This window comes from Rhagoletis pomonella, unplaced genomic scaffold (assembly GCF_013731165.1).
Source record: "Rhagoletis pomonella isolate Grant_MI unplaced genomic scaffold, Rhpom_1.0 Rhpom_scaffold_00001, whole genome shotgun sequence".
Classification (NCBI taxonomy): domain Eukaryota; kingdom Metazoa; phylum Arthropoda; class Insecta; order Diptera; family Tephritidae; genus Rhagoletis; species Rhagoletis pomonella.
This window is the reverse complement of record NW_023458555.1, coordinates 28,039,770-28,060,569: the sequence shown is the minus strand read 5'-3', so window position 1 is coordinate 28,060,569 and position 20,800 is coordinate 28,039,770. Positions and strand designations below refer to the sequence as shown.

The 20,800-nt window shown below is 33.0% G+C and overlaps 1 protein-coding gene and 1 non-coding gene across 2 annotated transcripts in view; both read right to left on the bottom strand.

Moving 5' to 3' along the window:
- Window positions 1-20,800, bottom strand: part of LOC118741833 (adenosine 3'-phospho 5'-phosphosulfate transporter 1) — a 128,792-nt gene that overhangs the window by 48,624 nt on the left and 59,368 nt on the right. The gene's annotated exons all lie outside the window — the stretch shown is intronic.
- On the bottom strand, window positions 5,001-5,074 carry Trnat-agu. Its single transcript has one exon. It is a non-coding gene; the product is annotated as a tRNA-Thr (tRNA).

The following is a 20,800-nucleotide window of genomic DNA, read 5'->3' as shown; positions in this document are numbered from 1 at the left end:
AATAACGGGGGAACGAAAGTTATGGCAAAATATAAAGAAATTCGAAAGAATAAACGGCAATGCCAGACGTACCAGCTGCTGGTTAGTTTGTTAATCAAAATTAAATAAAAAGTTAAGGGGGTTTGCATAGTTTCCATTAGGAAAGCAGATTTCACACTTATCTAAATTTCAAGGATTCAAGGGCAAGTTATAAAATAAAAGTTTCAACTGGAAACAGCCTCAAAGCTCAATAGAAATTTTGATGCCTGAATTTGGATTTGACTGGCAGGACCTCTGTTCATCGAAGGCTGAGTTCGTCGAATATTTAACCGAGATTCAACCTTTGGTTAGCTAGGCCTATTATCACGGTGACGAGAAACCTTGTATTCGGCATAACCTTTAGATTTTTAGTGCAAAACTTGAAAGCTAATTTTACAGAGAGTAAACCGGAAATGTGGAATGATTCTTAAGAGGTAACACTTGTTCGCCAGTTAACTCTTTATTTAAGTGTGTAAGTAAGAAGCTACGCAAATATAAAGTTAGTTAACTGCCAGATGAGAGCCAATTTTCTACTGTGAAAACAGCTTCTGACTTTGAAAAACTTTCTCTGTTTACAGTGTGTGTGTGAAAGGGGCGTTCCCTTATAGCTTGAAATGTATACACATATATGATGATTTAAATCGGCCATGGCCAGTTCCGCAGGAGAACTTTTAAAAGCTTTCAGTAGAATTAAACCAGCGATGGGCAGAGAGAGATTTTACTCTGCGCGCGCATATACAACATATACAGAAAGCTTTTCCCGCGGGCAAGGCCATGCCCATTGCCGATTTAAACCAGCGATGGGCAGACAGAGCTTTTACTCTGGCGCGTGCGCGGGCAGGGCGGTGCCAATCATCGATGTAAACTAGTGACGTCGAGGGAGAGCTTTTATCGAATGAACACCTATACAAAATGTATGTACATATAGAGAAAGCTTAAAAAGCTTTGCCAACATGCGCTTTTTTTGAGAATCACTGATCTAAAAAGACGCGCAGAGAGTTAAAGCTCGTTTTTGATCGCCACAAATTTAAATCGTCCCATGCCACGCAATACCGCGTATCTGACAAATGCAATACCTCGAATGAGGTGTCATGCAAAAAATATTATTTTGGTTATCCTGTCTCAATGCCTCCCTGCTTGACAAGTACGCTTAGTTAGCAAACCATTCAAACGTTTTGAAGAAAATAATTTTCAAAAGGACTACTAGACTACTGGTATTAAAAGAAATGCCATACGGCTGTAGAAAAGACAGGGCCACGCAGCAGGAAATCGAGACGTGCAACACAGTTAGACCGGGCGAAATATGTGAGAGCGAAGAACTATAAATATTGGGAACTACGCCAAAAAGTGTATCAGCAAGTTAAGTCGTTTACGCAATGTTTAATGCCCGAGAGTTCGTGCGAAACCAAACCGGGCAACCTAGTCACCGATGTCACGAATTTATTTAAATTACAAAGAGAACATTTCTCCGCCCTGTTTAATAATAACAGCTGACACTAGCGGAGGTGATGAATCCGAGCTCCCAGTTGATGACGACAGAGTCTATGTGCCACCACCCGGCTATGGAGAGGTACAAATAGCAATTTCGCGCCTGATAAATCAAAAAGCTAATCAACTACTGAAATATAAGTGTACTCTACCCAATTTTCAAGAAAGGCGATGCCGACATATGCCTCATATACCGCGGGATTAGCCTTCCAAGCATCGGATATAGGGATTTATTAAAGAACGAACAATGACAATTACCGATGAGTCGGCTCTGTCAAAATTGCTTAAGCGGTTAAGAGCAAAAAGAAGAGTGCGATTTTTTAATGCTTTTTGTTTGACGAATTCTAATTTTTTGCCACTTGGACAGTGTTACCGTATTTCTCGCCAAGAATTGAAGTGCGCTAAAAACTTTTTGAAGAGCTTGGAGAGGATCGTGCTTTTGGAGCGGACCCAGCCGACTGCGTGGCTGTCTAACCAGATAACTAAGAACGCTCCTTTCAAACCCTTTCCAAGGCTTCCCTTTGACACAGAACAAAAATGCTACTACCACGGCTTGATAAATAAGAACCAAATAAATACACAAATTTATAAAAGAGGAGTACATATACTAACATAGAAGCTACCCAATTAAAACAAACAAAAAGAAGAGGCCTAAGAAGTCAACAAAGTGAAAAGATACAATAAAGCAACAATTTATTCAATTAAAATAAGTATACGTTTAATAATTAATGTTTGTGCACAGAGAAAAATCTACATAATATATTTATGTACATACATATCTATATATGAAACCTGAGCATCGAGACGCCACATTACTTAATTGTTCTTCATAAAATAATTAATGTTTAATTAAATTCCTAACAAAAGCGCAAACAAAACTTCTAAACAGATGTTTCTAGCCAGTGACACTTAAAGGTCAGCTGCTTGTTTTGACAGGTACGTATGTATGTATGTATGTATGTATGTACCCAGCCGGCAGAGAAACCTACTTTTTGCCGACAGTGCAGTTTTCGTACATTTCTCGTATCCGGAAACGTTCAGAAAACGATTTCCATATTGGTTCATTTTTCGTATTCAAAACAATAATTATAAAATATTCGTTCAACCTGAGCATTTGGAAAAATGTATACGTATTCGCCAGTAGCTGAGTGTGCAGAGAAGTGTGCTACTATTTGTTAGCTTTCAGGAGGTCCCAAGTTCGAATTCCGTCAGAAGCAACACATTAAATTAGTTATTCAAATTGAAATAATTGCTGAATCTTAAATTTGTTTTTTGTTTGGTTTCCTGTAACTATGAAAAAGTTTCTGCGAAGTTCATAATGAAATCATTTTCAACGAAAATTTTACTCAGACAAATTTCAGGAAAGCAGCCGAAAGCGCATCCGTTTTACAACCATTTTCGATAGTTTTCTGCACATACGTTTCGGATGAACACTTTAGTGGGAGAACTGATCTGAAAAATGTCCGAAAACGGAATCGGAAAACGGATGAAACATCAGGTTTTATACGAAATTGTTTCCATTTTCGGATACATTTCCGGATATTTTGCTGGCTGGGTAAATTCAAAAACTACTCAGAAACTTTCTTGTCACGTAAATTTCGAAAAAAAAGAGAATATTGTCTTTGAACTGCCAAACCTTGAATTTTTGTTGTTAGTTTTCCATTAGAAACCATAAACTCATTATGAGTTGAGTAAAAGCGCCATTGTCATCATTATTCATTTAACTGGCAGGAAAGATTAAAAACTTCCATTATTCCACCTTAATGAAGTGCAACTAAGTGTGGGCAGGTGGATGTCGCTGACAGTTTTCATACTTAGTTAGTCGTTGGTATTTAGCAGGTTGCATTTATTAGTTGAAACTTTCGCGCGTTAATGTAGGCGAGTTCGCTCATTTATGGCTGAGTAGACAAAAATATAACGTGTGCGTGTGTGTGTGCGAGATATGATGACAAATGGCGGAGGAAAATTAATGTCATCTCTATTTTAAAGTAATAGTAACAGGTTGACCGAGCTTTGCTCGGAGTGCATATGTATATGTCAAGGTTTGCGTATCACATAATGGTTACTTCGATAGCTTTAGATCTAAACTAATACCTCTTTCTATAAAAAGTAGCGAAAATCATCGTTTAAAAGTTTCCGTGTTTGTGTATAGTTGTTGTTGAAACCTATTCAATTTAAATTGTTTTCGCATTTTGTTTTACTTCGTATTTAAAATTAAACTTTGTAATAAAGATAAATGTGATGATGAAGAAATGAATGATAAAAACGTTTAAGATGAAAAAATTAAGTCTGATGAGGAAATGTGGTGATTTCCGAAATAGCTGTCACTTCTACCATTTTTTCAAATTATTGTTGCTTTTCCACAATAAGTTTTTCATTAAAAATGGCCTCGAGCTCAATAAAAATTGTTGAATATAAAAAAACGAAAGAAAAATTGAAGGTAAAGACAAAAAGGAAAACAATGAGAAATACATAAGAATTGAGGTAACTGAAAGGGTAAGAACATTTATAGAAATTTTTCGATAAGAAGCGAAATAAATTCAGTCATAAAAAATTTAGTTATCGAAAGTTATCAAGTTACCGAAATTTATGGAATAATCGAAGCTTATAGTTATTAAAATATATAGGGTTGAAGTTATTGGAATTTTCAAAATATATCGAGTTATCGAAATTTCAAGGTTATAAAAGCTTAACGAGCAATCACTAATTATTGAATTTTATCGTGTTACCAGATGGTATAAAAATTAACCGAATTATCAAATTTTATAAAGATATCCAAAGTTGATCGAGCTATCGAGATATATACATTTTTGAGTTATCGAAGCTTATTGAGCCCTCGAAATGCACAGTTATCGCAATTTAAAGAAAATTATCGAAATTAGTCGAATTATCGAATTTAGTAGATTTATAGGATTTTAGTGCTTTTGAAAGTCATTGAATTATCGATATGTATCAAATTATTGAAATTCATTGACAAACTGGAATCTATCGGGTCAATTCCAAGTCCTGCCAAACACCTCCAAAGACCATCAAACTTATAAAATATTGTAGTCACCTTTAAGTTCCAAAGCAGGAGATTTTCCGGTTAGGAATTTTGTATCTTATAAGTTAAACGACAAGTTAGAAAACTTCTCCAAGGGTCTTAAAAAAACTAGAAAAACGGTCGAATTTCGAGAGTAATGGCGCTCCTAGTACATTTAATTTGCTAAATTGTCTGCAAAAATGCCATCTACATTATTTACCTCAAAGTTTGTGTGTTTTAAACTTATTTTCGAAGTTTTTAATTTTTTATAACATATTATAGTCACCAAATAATATGTCTTTGCATATATATTGGCACTTAATTTTTTTTTAATTAGTGATTTTGTAGTTTGCCTAAATATTATGGCTATAACTTTTCATCTGATGCACTTCTGATTTTTAGGTGGATCCAAGAAACAAAAAAAAAAAAAAATTAAATGGAGACCACCACTTTTTCACAAGTGGTCTCACAAAGGCCCCGGCGAGATTCGAACTCACGATCTCCTGTTTACTAGACAGGCGCTTTAACCAACTAAGCCACGGCGCCATGGTGACTAGCGGCGGCTGATAAGCTAGCCAAAAGAGTGAAAGCGGAAAACAGGAAAAGTATGAATAAGAAGAAGTAAAAAATGATCAAACAATATTTACAACAATAAATAAATTGAAGTGCGATAAGAAGACGAAGTAGAATAAAATAGGCCAAATTGATATTTATAGATATGCCAATTTTACATACATACATATCTATGCCTGTTGATGCGTATGTATGTATGTAAACTAAAAACATTAGGAGCATGCTTACAAGTACATATGTAGTAGAATAAGTTTAAACATTAACAGCAACGGTTACGTTTTATTGGTTTACAATAATATTGGCACAAATACTAAAAACAAGAAAAATAGTAACAGCAAATAAATAATTTAAGGCATTTATATTATTGTTCAAATTTAATATTTTGCTTCCAAATACACACAAATGGCAATATTATTAAATTATTCTACTTGCGAACGGTAAGATAGTAAATGTTGTCTTTTATTATACATATTTGATGTATGTACAGTGACTCAAACAAATGACCACGTGTTGATTTCCTTCTAATATCTTTGTTATTTTTATATAAAAATACCGTCTAAGCTTTAACCAAACCCGTGTAAATCACAGTTTCAAACTTTATAAAAAATTTAGGAAAATTTCAACAAATTTTTATGAAAATTTCAATTTTTTTCTGAATTTTTAGAAATTTTTTTTTGGGTACGCAGTTTTATAGCCCATACAATTTTAGTCTATCGAAGTGCAAGTATGAATTTTTTATGAAATAAAACGCGGGAGACCGTCAGCAACCAAATTTCAAAATATCAACGCAAGTTTTTGTAAATTGCGCTTGTTATATTAAAAATCTTGAAAAAGTAGGCTCGGAAAAAAGTTCAGAATAAAAAGATGAAATTTTGATGAAAATTTGTGGAATTTTCCTAAATTTAGTATAAAGTTTGAAACTATGATTTTCACGGTTTTGGTTAAAGCTTAGACCATATTTTTATATAAAAACAACAAAAAATTTTAGCTGGAAAAATATTACGAAATGTTACAAAAAAAAAAAACACATGGTCATTTGTTTGAGTAACTGTATACATACACGGTCGGGTAAATTTTTACGCGAGAGTTTTTCGACTATGCGCGTATAACATACTTAGTAAGATTCTGCGTGTAATTCTAAGCAAATTTTCCAAAGAAACCATGAATCTAAAAAATCAATTTGGAGTTTGCCAAAATACGAATATACCTATGTATGTCTCTTTTACTTAGCATTTTGCTGTAGTGTCGTAAAAAAGTTCGTAAATTTTGTATAATAACATGCTTTCTGGAGTTTTCGGTATGAGGAATCCATTTCTGGACTTATCTTTTTCCTAAAGCATCTGCCAGATAAAACGTATATTTATTTTTTTAATGCAACTAAAATTAAGTGTGTATAAGAAATAATAATTCTTACACATTTCCATTTCAATTAAATTTTTTGGTAAATTAATTACAGTGACCCACAAAATTGAGTATCCGGTGATTCTTTTTGTAAGTATTGATAACAGTATTAATGTAGAAATATTTTTAATTATTTCTATTGCTAAAAAGCATTTTCTTTTGAGAGCCGCAAACTGATTTAAGAGATTATGATAGAAGAAAATTTCTTTTCCATTTCTTTTGCGTACTTTTAAATAAATAAAGCGCCATATCTTCCATAAATCTGAATCTCATTGAATGATTGAAACACCATTTTGAAGGACAGTTTCACCGGTTGAGTTAAAAAATAAAAAAATATTTAATAGGATTGCCACCTGCTTAAAATTTTAGTGACTAAATATATAGATATTTACTAAATATTTGCATTGCGTTCAGCGAATGAAAGGCAATTAAAACTCTTAACCCGAAGTAATCATTTTGAAGAGGGTTGTCAACTATCTAAAAGTATTAATCTCTATATACATACATCTTTATATGTATGTAATCATAATTTCCAATTAATCGAATAACATACATACATATCTATATCCAAACAAAAAAACTGTGGAAATTTAACAAGCTGCCCACGAAATGGTTCCTATCCCCTTTTCACGTCGCACAGTGTTTCGAGTATATGGAGGCAGGTGGAAATAATAGTACACCTGCACCGATTTCACTGAAACTTGGCATGCGCTTTAGTTTTACTATGAAATTTTGTAAAGATGGAATAATTGCCACGCCCTCTACTCTTGTGGGCGAAAATATTAAATTTCATCTGATTTCGATGAAATTTAGCTTGTAGTCTTTAGTTTATTAGAAAACCCTAAATATAAAATATGGGGAAGATTGGATCACTATAATGTCCAAAACTAATAAAAAATATGGACCCAGTCATTAATTGTGATGGAATTTCGGTTAATTTTTGTCTCCTGCTTTCCACTCTTAGAAAACAAAGGTTATACTATAAAATCACTTAGGTATAAATACTCGCCTTTTTCACAATGTTTGGTGAGATTTTTTCATTGTTCGAAAAATTCTTTTCGCGAAATTATGCAAAAAGTAGCTGAAAATCAAAAATTAAGAAAATCAGAAATTACATACATTTTCAAAGTCGCGCGCAAAGATCAAATTATATATTCGAAAACTACATAAAATTCTCTAAAACATTCGTCTAATTTCAAGACTTGACAGACCGATACTCACACTTTTTGTTTTACTAATGATCTTTAGCATTTACATTTCAAAGTAAATTTTTTGGTAAGAAAATAAGGAAAGTACCAAATAAATAATAAATACCTTCACCTGAATATTCCACGACATTTAAATAATTTATTACAGTTGAAAAACAAACACTTTCTTTAATGGGTTTATCGCCAAAGGTAACTAAACTGAATAGTCGGTATCGCGCCCATTCCCGTATTTTTTGGAAATGCATCGTTCGTGAAGAAGAGGGGGGGGGGGAGGTGACTAAATAATATAAGATTTGGTATTTATGACTTTTACTTTTCCCTCTCTAAGTCCAACCGGTTTTTTTTTATCAACTGTCACACGGTATTTTTTCTACCTGCCTCCCTTTAGTCGAAACACTGTGCGTCGTCTTAAACGCTTAAATTCTTCTCAACGTGTTTTGGCTTGCTTTACGCTCTAAATGATTCGATATCCACACAAAGCACTTTTTTTTTACTATCACTTGCTTGCTATCACAATGTTGTTGTTGCTGCTGCTAGTTGTTCAGCTCATAAAAATTGATTGCTTTCTAAAGTAATTTTAAATTTTATTTATTTCTTTATTGCTTGTCGCTGTTTGCCTTCATATGGTTGGTTGACTATGATTCATGTTGCAGCAAAGTTTTTTTTCGTTGCTCATTGTCAAAAAAAAAGGAACTTACATAAAAGGATTACACAGTATTACAGTTATTTGAGCCTCCTGTGCTCCTTACAATTTTGTGAATTTTATTCGTGTTTTTCTTTTTTATTCAGGTAAAATTTGTCATTTTGTTGTCCTATGTTACATTTTTCAACACAATAAAGCACAATGTGGCGATAAAGTAAGCGAAAAAAATTGCTGCGCAAGTATGTAATCGGCTTCGGCGATGCTCTGCTTTTATTAGTGTTTTTATGGCTTTAAATTGTGTCGGAAAATTGAGATAAATGACGGCAAAGCACTTGAAATTGCAAGTCAACCAAGGTGATGAAGCGCAGTATAAAGATATCATCAGTAAATAAAAAAATGAGAAACGAAGCGCTTATGAAATTTAGTCAGCAAAAGTAAAAAATATTTTTGGGTAAAAATTTGAATTAATTTCATTTAAATTTGTATGCGAAAAAAGCTTCAAGTTTGCATTTATGTCTTTACATATCCCGGCCTTTGGGTCCTCAACTTGCTTATCTAACTTACCATTAACTTTTTAATGCATCCTTAATGCTCGTATCTTTTTCAAAAAAAAAAAAAAACTGTATCTTCATTTAAAAAAGGCATATCTGAAATAAGGTTTTCGGTAAAATAAAAGAATACCTGGTACTATATGTACCTTTTGTACACCGCTAGGCAAAATTATATGGTCCAGAAAAAGCCATGTAAATTCATATTTCAAAAAATTTGTACAAAAATGAGAAAAACTAAAGAAGTTACACAGCGACAATTTTCTATTTGAGGTGTCTAAAAAATACCGTTAATTTTTGAATTTATTTTTTGCTGACGGCGTCACTCATTTCCTTCCAAGCAAATTTACTATGTTTTGTATGGAAAAAAGTTATAACATCTTTGGGAAAAAAATTATCAAAAATCAACGCGAACTCTTAGCCTTTTGAAGCTTGGAAATTATTATTAAAATTTAAACTCTAATTTAAATTTCTAAAAAATAGTTTGATGCTGTGACTTTTTTTAAATTTCTCTACAAAGTTTTAAATGTGGATTTATATGATGTTAAGTTTTATATAATTAACTGCATTTTAATAAAAAGTTAATAATGTCGTGCTCCTATTTTTTCCAGATAACGCATGAAAAAAATTTCAAAAATTGATTTTTTGAAATCAAAAGTCGGTTTCACGTTTCTTTTTTTCCATATATGTGCTACTACGTATATCGTAGAGAACTATAAAGGCGGAATCACTGTACGTGTCTGGACACCTTTTGTCAATATTTTTACAACTTCATTTCGCAATCTGTCTCACTGAGAGCGCAACAACACTGTGCCGAACACTTCTTGTTCGCATCAAATTGATTTTGATTTTCTATCCCAACGAATTGATGGTTAGGATTGCGCTTTCCGTTTTTTATGCGGCAACAATATCATCAGCTGTTTGCTTCAGAACAAAAAAAAAAATGTGCCGAGCTAAACGGTGAGAGCAAAAAAAAGTTGTCCTTATACGAACGGTGAATTAGCATTGAGAATAAAAAATTTGAAATAAAATTTAAAAAATGTCCTTACGGTATTGAACAAAAAAAAAAGAAAAAAAACTGACTTTGAAATGTAGATGTTAAAGATTATGAGAAAAAAAAGAGTGAGTACCGGCTCGTCAGGTCTTAATATTAGACAGGTGGGTTAGAGAATTTTATGCAGTTTTCGAATACATAATTGGCTCTTTTTGCGCGACTTTGCAAATATAATTAATTTTCGATTTTCAGCATCTTTATGCGTAATTTCGCGAAAAGAATTTTTCAAACAGTTGAAAAATCACACAAAACATTGAAAGAAAGGAGAATAACGCCTATGTAATTTTTTAGCAGAACCTTTGTTTTCTGAGAGTGGAAAGCAAGAAACAAAAACTAACTGAAATTCCATCGCATTTAATTATTGGGTCCACGTTTTATGCGAGTTTTAGACGTTAAAGTTATATATCCAATCTTTGCCATATTTTAAATCTAGGGTTTTATAATTACAGAGAGAGTACAAACTAAATTTCATCGAAATCGGATGAAATTTAATCTTACCGCCCACAAGAGTGGAGGGCATGGCAATTATCCCATATTTACCAAATTTCATAATTTTCTATTCCTAAGGAAAATAAGTGCACATATCAAGTTTCAGCAAAATCGGCACAGGTTTACTATTATTTCAATAAAAAATCCACATCAATAAAAGTTCAATAAACCATCCACAGTCGTTGACAGCAGACAGCAAAAAAAAATATAAAGAATTGTTTTAATAAAAACAACTTCGTTATGCAGCACTGATTTGCATACATACGAGTATGCAAATGTTTCAAATGTTTATCTTCTCAAATTTAATTTAAATGCATTATTTCCCGCGCTTTTGAAGCAATCGAATGCAAATGTAGCTCATTCGTCGTAGAGCTTTGTTTTAAATGTGCGGAAATCAACATAGTATTACAATTTATAGTTTGATCTGATATATGTATGTATGTACGCCATTAAATGCTTCAATAATCATAGTCTTAAATATGTACATATACCCGATTATTATGGAAGAACGCTTTGATAGCGAAAAGTTAATGGATTTCGAAATTGACACAGCCTTTGGAGAACTGCATATTAATATACATACATACGTATGTATGTTCATACGAGTAAACATCAAATGCTCTGTGTACGAACTGCGTTTTTTAAGCTTAATCCTTTTGAGTACTAGCCAAACGTATTCATAAATCTTGAAATTGTTTACGATATATGTATATACGGTGACTAGGGATGGCAGCGATTCGTCATTTGATTAAATTAATCGATTATATTTGTCCAATTTACGATTTAATTTTGTCGCAGCTTTGTGTTTCATTAATTGATTAATTGTAAAATAATCGTCAAAATATTTTCTAGAAATATGAATTCGTAGTTGTCTAAAATCCATCCATCGAACATTCTTTTTTTGCTAGCTGCGTCAACTTTACACGACCCTAGGTTCAAATGCATTTCCACAACTGCTTAACAACAAAAAGCTTATCAAAACTTTTGTTTTTGCACACAACTAAAAATACTCGTTTTATTTTATTTAAGGCATATCAACAAGAGAATTAGACATCTTTTATGAAAAAGTGTTTTTGTGAGCACTCATTGTAAAAAAGTGCCTATAAAAATTCGATTAATCGACTATTTCTCAATAACCGCAATTAATCGCATTTGATTATTTTTTGGCTTGTGATTGATTAATTAATTGATTATTTTATTTTTTTGCCATCCTTAACGGTAACCATCCATTCTTTATTGTTCGGGTCAGTCCTTTTTTGGGCAATTGTCCTGGTAATATTTTTTTTTAAATTTTCTCTCTGTGGAAGATTCGTGAAGAAAAAATCGGAAAAATGGTGTTGTCAGATATCTGAAATATCAAAAAAAACTTAAATAAGCCGCAATAGTGCTTTTTGACAGAGAATGTATAAACAAATTTAAAACAGAAAAAAATTTAATAGGGTTGCCACCATTCGAAAAAAATCTTTATATATAAAAATGGATTGCTGTTCGAGTGTTATCGCATAACTCAACAACGGCTCAACGGATTTGCTCCGATTTCATTCCAGTGTTGCCAGATATCTTAAATATAAAAATAATGAAATCTAAAAAGTCGAAATATTTCACCGAAAATACATAAAATATTTAATATGGGAAAAAATTTGGATACGGTTGCCACCATTCGAAAAAAATCTTGTCAAATAAAAATTTATTGCTGTATCAAAAAAAAATATTTTAAATAAGCCGCAATAATGCTATTCCACTGCGAATGTATGAAAAAGTTTATAGCAGAAAAAAAATTTGCATAGGGTTCGATAAAAATATCTCGCGCCACGGTGTTTGATGTCAACTCCACCGAAATGGCTTGATCGATTTGTATGATATTTTTTTTAAGTATATTTTATACCGCTAAGTGAAGTGGGCACCGCACCTCCCGTACAAAGCAAAATTTTCTTATTGGATATATCTGGAAGTGTTCATGTTATAGTACTGAAACTTGCATACTCATGAACAAAATTTAGGTTATTGGATAAGGGGGCGTGGCACCTCCCATACAAACCGAATATTTCATGCTGCATATCTCTGGAAGTGTTCATGTAGAGTACTGGAACTTGGTATGGAGATATAGGAAATCAATCGTATACTCATGAAAAGAATGGATGTTATTGGATGAAAGATTACTAATTTCGACTGGAATTAGAAGTCACTTGCATCTGCGATATTCGATTATTCGCCTTTTTTCCAAAACCGTTTTTCGAGTTATTAGAAAAGCTGCAATTTCAGAAAAATCGGTTGCCAATTTAGAAATGAAAAAAAATCCGGATAAACCGGTTTTATTTTATATAGTTTTTATACAGCTTATGTTGGTCTGAAGTCGTGATGAAAAAATAAATGAAATACTAAGAAAATAGCAAAACAAAATAAGTACAAAGTTTTTTTTTATATAAAAATTAAAACAAAAAATCAGTGAAAAATTCCTGTTTGGTCTTTTTTAAAAACTTTATTTAATTATTTTGCATTTTTACGACATATTTCCGTTTTTGAAGTGCCTACTGCCACTTGGAAAATCCCTGGTTCAGTTTCTTGACCCAGCAAAGTTAAGAGAAGTTTTTTCAAGCAGCTGTTACCCCTCGGCAGACAATGGCAACCCAGAAAACCCTAAAATTTCATTCACAAGTCAAGATTTGGATGAAATGAAAAAAACCTGTTTGTTCGATGAAAAAATCCGGTTTATTTTATATTCGGAAAGTTAAGATCCAAAAACCCGATGCAAACCGGTTTGGAATAACCGAGTCAATAACTCTACCTACAGCGCCATAATACATTACTTTTAGGTTATAGGCTAGATTAAGTCACACAATACGACGTATATCTACTAGGTATAGGTATCACTAAAGTTGTGCATCAGATTAAATTATTAGTGCTTAATTTAAAAAATTGTTTATTTGCAGAGATATTATTTAATTCAAGCGGAACTTACGCGGCAATTACGAACATCAACTCCCAGTTGTTTACCAAAAGCTTCTCGTTTTCTCTTAAGCTGCTTTGCTATGATTTTTATGTAGATATTTAATATTTTTTTTTGCGTATTTACACCCACAACATAAAACGCAAGTAACCCTGTCGGGAATTTCTTAGTGGACTATTAAAATAGCTAACTTTTGGCCCATTTCTTACGACTAACTTTTAAACTTTAAAACTTTTCCCACAATTTTCTCTGTTAACAAAAAACAAAAAACGATTGTAAAAAAAATTGTACACTCACGGCAAAAAGTATTGCCCCAGATAATTTTCACACAATTGGGTTTTTCACACTTGCCTGGTTATCAGGTTATCTGGTTAAAAATTATTATTCTGTAGTCTATGTTATTGTTGTAAACTGAATAAAAATATAACCAGATAACCAGGCAAATGTGAACAACCCAAATATATGCAAGAAGTTGTATTTTATATTCTCTCTACAACAAAAAACATAAAAATATGATTTCTAAACTCAGGAAAATTTAATAAATTGGCAAGGATATTTTTAATTAAATATTCAAAAATTAAAAATTTTTAAATTTTGACTCTTTTCTTTAATGAACATATTATTTGGAACAGATGAGTGAAAATTACTAGTGCTTACTTACCTGCCTACTTGATAGATGGGCCAAGAAAAAATAGACACCCAACGTTTTTACATTCTATGGGCTTAATGTTTTCGATTGTTGCATAATTTCTTCATTAAACAAATGAGTGCAATTAAAAAAAAATAGAATTAAATGTATCATGTAAACAGATGGAGGTCGTGCCTTATTCGGATATTAAACTAATATTTTTATAAAGAATCAGTGGAAAAAATAAAAATAAAAATTGTTGCATATATTGCGGAAAATTCTCTGTACCAATACTTTTTGCCGTGAGTGTATGTAGAAGCAATAAAAAACCGAAAGTACAAAAAACATTCTAATAATTAGCAGGCTATAAGTCAACTTATCAATAACCAGTTTGTAGTAAGCTGTAAACAAACTGACTTTTTTAACGACTTCTCCATGTAAAAGCATTCAATTAAAATTGACGTAAAGCACTGGAGGCGTAGTAACCCCTAGTTAAAAAATAGTCAACTTATAGCGCATTTATAGTTAGTCGAGTTCTCTACAGGGAATTATGGAAAACGTGGGATGCAAATGTATGTAAATATATGCATATATAAGTGTATGAACATTCGTACAAGTTCAAGTACTAGTTTGTTCGTACTTAATACACATATACTTACAAATGCCCGTAAAGGACTTCAAGTTATATAAAGGTTGGCAGTAATTTTTTTTCCTCATAACAGTTAATGCACTTTTGAACTTCAATGCGATGACAAGTTATTCTTTAATGCGTCTTTTCTTTACAAAGAGGAATCGTTGTTTTAATTTGCTTCCATCAGCAATAATCATCACCAGGTAGTCGTGGATTGCGTACAGCGCACTTATGATTCTTTACTGCCAATTTCATGAAAGCAATTTAATGGCTTTATTCTGTATCTTATCACAGTTTTTATTACGGAAAAATATATGAAAAGGTTTAAATTTGTCAGTTAAAGGATTTTTGTCGCCGATACAGAATTAGGCTATATGTAAGTGAAAAACGATTTTAATTTTTTGAATAAAAATTCATTTTCGTTCGTTCAAAACCAAGAAAACCACTAAAAAGGTATTTTTCTGTAGATGAAGAGTTTTTATAGTGTAAAAATTTGGTTGAAAATTACAGCTAAAATCATAGTTTAAACATTTCCGTATTTGTTTATAGTTGTTGCTGCAAACTGTTCAATTTGAGTTGTTTTCGCACCATATTTTACTCGTATTTGAAATTAAGCTTTGAAATAAAGATAAATGTGATTATTAAGATGTAAATGATAAAAACGATTGAGACAAAAAAGCGAAGGCAAGTGAGCTATCGATATATATCTCTATATATAAATTTTTTAGTTATAGAAATTTATAGAGCCCTCTATTTTTAGGATTATCGATAAATATCGAAATTAGTCGAGTTATCGCATTTTGTGAGTTATCGGGTTCTAGTGCTTTTAAAATTCATCGAATTATGAATATGTATTAAATTATCAATATATATCAACAAAAGGCATGTATCGGGTCAATTCCAACACGTTACCTTTAAGCGAAGAGCCTCACTATCCAAGAAGGTAGGGCCATAGATCACTTGACCAGATCCCTAGCTTACGCATGTGGCGTACCATTCTATGGCAGGTTTATGAGTAACCTGCATCTCTTTAGATTTAGTACTCTCTACTAAGCTCTGAGCTTGAATCAAGCTATTTCGGCAATGCAATTCCCTCAGTTTAGTATTTTCCTTTAAAGTCAGGTTCTATCGGGGTCGAGGCAGCAGCCATTTCGGCTAATTGACTAGCTTCCTTATTTCCTTCGACTTCCATGTACCCTGGTAACCAAATCAGTTGGATAACAGTGCTCTCAGCAAGGGCATACAGCTTACCTTTACACATTAGCACCAATGAGGAGTATTCTGCCAAAATTTCTCTCCTACCGGCGCGCCATCAACAGCGATACAAAGTACCCTAAAATATTCTAGTTTTTCAAATAACGAAAAAATAACTAAATAGCTATCTCGCTCTTGCTTTCCGCCTTTAAGTATTCGTATAGCAAACTATGTATATAAATTAAAAAAATTTGCGTTTCAAAAAGAACACCGCTAGGATACGTAAGTAAATATGTACATAAGCACGTTTTCATACACGATTTATTTACCATTATTTTATGGCTTTAATGCATGCAGCTCCAGCCGGAGTGTTAATTTTTTTAACGAACTTACTTATTAAGTAATTTTTGCTGCGCACAGAAAGAAAATTTGTATGAATCATAAAATACTACACATTCTTCCACTTACATACACATATGTATGCATATTCATGTGTAGTCTGTGCATTTTGTATTAATATGTGCGTTCTGCATACTTTTAAAGAAATTATAAAGCCATAATGCTTACTTCTGCCAGCGGGCGTTTAAAAGTTTGCAGAAATTGTTTTAAATTTACATTCATGTGATTTTTGTAGGTGTTTTATGCTCAAAGCCATTCATGGCTTATTAAATGCGAGTGCGCCTAGTATGTACATAGGTATGTGTGTGCGAGATGTTTGGGTTAGGTCATAATAAATGCAGTAGCAAGTATGCTATGTGTGTATATGAATATTAATGTAAATTGTGCTAAGAGCTAATGTTGCGTGTTTAATTTTTTATTATTAAAATTTTATATTTAGGATAATAGGTACATAAGTTGCAGAGATTTTATATATGTACACATATGTATTATTTATATGCTTTCTGGTTTAGGATGGGGATCCTTCGAAAATCATATGCCCAAAAATGCCAGTTAAAAAACTGACGAAGATATAGAGACAGGAATATATGGCCCAAGGCCATGATTCCCATTCTCGTGAGTAAATAAAATAGAATTTTTCGAGCGGAGGTCACTTTAACCACCTCTCTTGTACAAACAAGTATGTGGAGTTGACATAATTGAGCAATCGCAGGTCGCCAAAAAGGTTACAGCATCCAGGAACCTTAGTTTACTCCTTCCGAATGCAATTCAGGCTCCTCTTCGTCTATGCAGCTCCTGCAAAAGTCACTAAACGGCATCCCGAGACTATCCGCGTGCCTTCCTAAGGAGATACGACCGGTCAACAAACGCATTGCCAATCAGGTTTCTCCCCTGCACTAGGGATGAGTAAATTCGATATTCGCAGCTTCGATATTATAATCGAATTTTAGCTCCAAAATAGAAAATTTTCGAAATCGAACTTTGTGTTGCCGAAATTCGGATAGAATCGAATTATTCTAGAAAATATGGAATTTCATCTTTATTTCCAAAAAATCAACTCTGAAACTTTCTTATTTCTGACTAAATTTGGCATCACTGTGTGTGGCACTACATTTGCCTTAGGGATGCAAGTAAAAAAATACATGTTTTTTGAAACAAAAAATCTATGCAAAACTCAATTAAATTTTTTTTTGTAAAAAACAAGTTTCTTTGTTGCTTTTTTATTTTAAATTTTTAGAGACTTTTACGTTGGTGGCATGAAGCTTTTGCCTGAGAAGACCGCTAGTAAAATTTTCCAAAGAATAATTTTCCAGAATATATCAGTTCTCTAACGACCTTAGGGATGTGCTTTTTGCGGGATTTCTTGAAGTAAGGGATACAACTACCCTTTTGGGCGGGAGCCAGTGGATTACAATATTCTACGAGAATATTTCTCCATTTCTATATGTGTCTTAACCCTTAATTTCGCTTAGACATTTATTTTGAAAATTTTTTCGACATTTTTGAAAACTTCTTAGGCCGAGAAATGAAAACTTTAGTAGGCCTTAAATTAAAAATAAGAGGTAACTTTTGCAAATACATCGAGTATTTTACTACTAAATGGCTATACTTTCAGAAAATGTTAACAAAGTTCGGGCTGGTTTCGGGTGTGGCACAGTGTAATTTGAGCTTAACTTTTTAAACTGGTGGCCACTCTCTTCAAGCACCTCAAAAATATTTTAAGTGTTGTATAGTATTTGAACCCCAACACTACTTGAATGAAGATAAAATTCAGATTTAAGTGTTTTTGAAATTCATCGAATTATCGATATTTTTCAAACCATTGAAATTTGCCAATAAACTGCAATGTATCGGGTCAATTCTAAGTGTTGGCGAAGTCCCCCAAAAATATAAACAATTTTAGTCACGTTTTAGTTCCAAAGCAGAATATTTTCCGGTAAGTTACTTTGTACCTTATAAGTTTAGCTACGTGTTAAGTTAGAAAACCTCTCCAAGGCTCTTAAAAAATAGAAAAACGGACGAATTTCGACAGCGTTTTTCCGCTATTTATTGAATCATGTCTACTGCACCAATGAACGATGTTAAATGTCGGCAAGAGCTGCGCTCTTTTTTTATTCGCTTTGCGTTTTAACTCTTCTCTCTTTCACCTTTTCTTCGCCTTACCAACTAACACGTTTCTAACTTTCGTTATTCGACTGTAATGTCAAGGCTTACAAAAAGTTAGCGACATACCAGCAATTGCACACACATACACACATACATACATATGCATGTGCATACACCACACAATCAATCGAAAGTGAATAACCTTAGCACAGGTTACGCATACGCCGTGTCGTACCTAATACAACGAATGAGGTAGTACGTGCCGTTCGTGAATTTATGAAAACGAAAGTGAGGCTTGTTCTGATTTGTTCGAAATCTGACAACGATTAAATATTTTCATAGGCAACATTTTTGTCGCCAACGCTGGAAAATATCATCGTCCATTACTATTTGAGTTTATAAACTCAACTCAAACACCGTAAATATTGACAGACGTGCTCACTGACAAAAATTATGTGATCAGGTTGCCAAAAGCGAGATGTTTAAGGGCACACTGCACACTGCTGACTTGGAAAGAGCGAAAATAAAAACAAAAAAAGTTTACGTTCATGGACATGTGCGAATATGTCAATATGTACTTATGTATTTCGTTAGAAGCCGTCAATGTCAACATCAGCATCAACATCATTGAAACTCTGTCAATAACACACACGTTGACGGTTCCATGTCGCTAAACTCTCAAAGTCAATGTGCGTTGTAGTGCTGTGTGATTGAGTTAATGTACACTGCATAGCTGCGTTGCATGCATAAAAAAATATGAATTAAAATATTTCATGGCTTAATGTTAATGACATTGGCTCTAAATGCTATTATGCGCCAGTGAGAGCAGCTATGTGGTACGAGTATAATAATTAAAATTCATTAACAGTAATGAGCCTTCACGATGGTAAGCATTTATATTAAATTTTTATTTTTTGAAAAAATACATAAATATAGTGACAGATGCTTGACGAGAGTGATGATTTTGCAATTTAAGCTGTCATTTACTTAACTGCCAGAAAACTTCGAAGATCTTATAAATTCGGAGGGGGAGTCATAGATGTTGGCCGTGGTAGCTTACTCTGAAAATTTATGCTCCTCGATGGAACCCCATCGCACGAAATATGCATGGTAGTTTGAGAACTATGAAGATTTTCAACAGATTGACTCATTCTCATACTCGTTCTCTAATAGCAAGGCTAAATATAGAGACTGACACCTGCTGCCAATAGGGACATATATCTTGCACCACGTGTGACCACTCATCTTAATTTTATGGTTTAAACCGGATATGTGACGAGATATGCAAGGATATAAGTACTCAAAGCAAGAATCTGCCTGTCAGGAGAGATATTCCAATTTATCTAATTGTGAAATGGAATGCCCAGATTTGACATTGGACAAACTGCTAGAGTCCTGAAAGTATGAAGAAATCTTAGAACTTTTTTGTTTGCTGTGCCTTAGTAAAAGCGAAATGATGCATCATTTCAAGGATGCCTTTATTGCATGAAGTACCAGTAGTTTTCATCTGCATTACGATTCGACAGCCCATCAATCGTATTCGCATACTTGGCACTATGAATTTGTATAAGTCTGTGTCATTAAGTTTCAAATCGCAATACAGAGTGGACCTCCAGAAAATAGAAGACCAGAAAGCAGAAGAGACCACCAGTGGATCTCAAGGGGTCAATTTTTAATAATATATATAGAGTGGCTATTTTTGAGAAATATTAAACTCAATTAAAAACCTGAAAGGCCGTAATTTCCTACTTTGCCTTATGAAAAGTTAAAAGCGGCAGCCTTTGCGGCAAAAAAAATTGGAAAGCAGCCTTTCGTGTCCACTCTTTAATGAGTTCTTCTCTCCAAATTGAAAAATAGTTCATTACTGACGGAGGTTTTCCATTGCATGCCGAGATTCGACCGCTGTTAGAAGAAACTCTGCTAATCACTACACCAGCACGGCTGTAAATAAAAAAAAAATCATTTATATTATTTAATAATTTGAATTTAGCTTTTCAAACAACGCCAAAATATTCAAAATATTCAAGCTAAAGACTTCTTAAAACTCTTTCGTTTGGCACATATATTTTAGTATTTCATATAACTTGTGCATAATTTCATTTAATTGGACTTTTCAGACAGGTGGCAACCGTACTCAAATTTTTTACAAACTTAAACCTTTTTTAAACTTCTTTCTGATATCCAAATTGTAATACGTCTCTCAAATACCTAATTGCATTCACTTAAAGTAAGTTAAATTTTTTATAAAAGTGGCAACCCTCCTACGTGCAGTTAAGAGTTAAAGCATTTTCAAAAACATCTCGATTGATAACCATATTTAAATAATTAATTTAGATTATTAAATAACTTGAATTTACTTTTTTAACAAGTGGTACATCTTTCCGTGCACAGCTACGGGTCGAGCCCGGTAAGTTGACACCTCAGCTTTGACAATCAAACGAACGGTGCAGA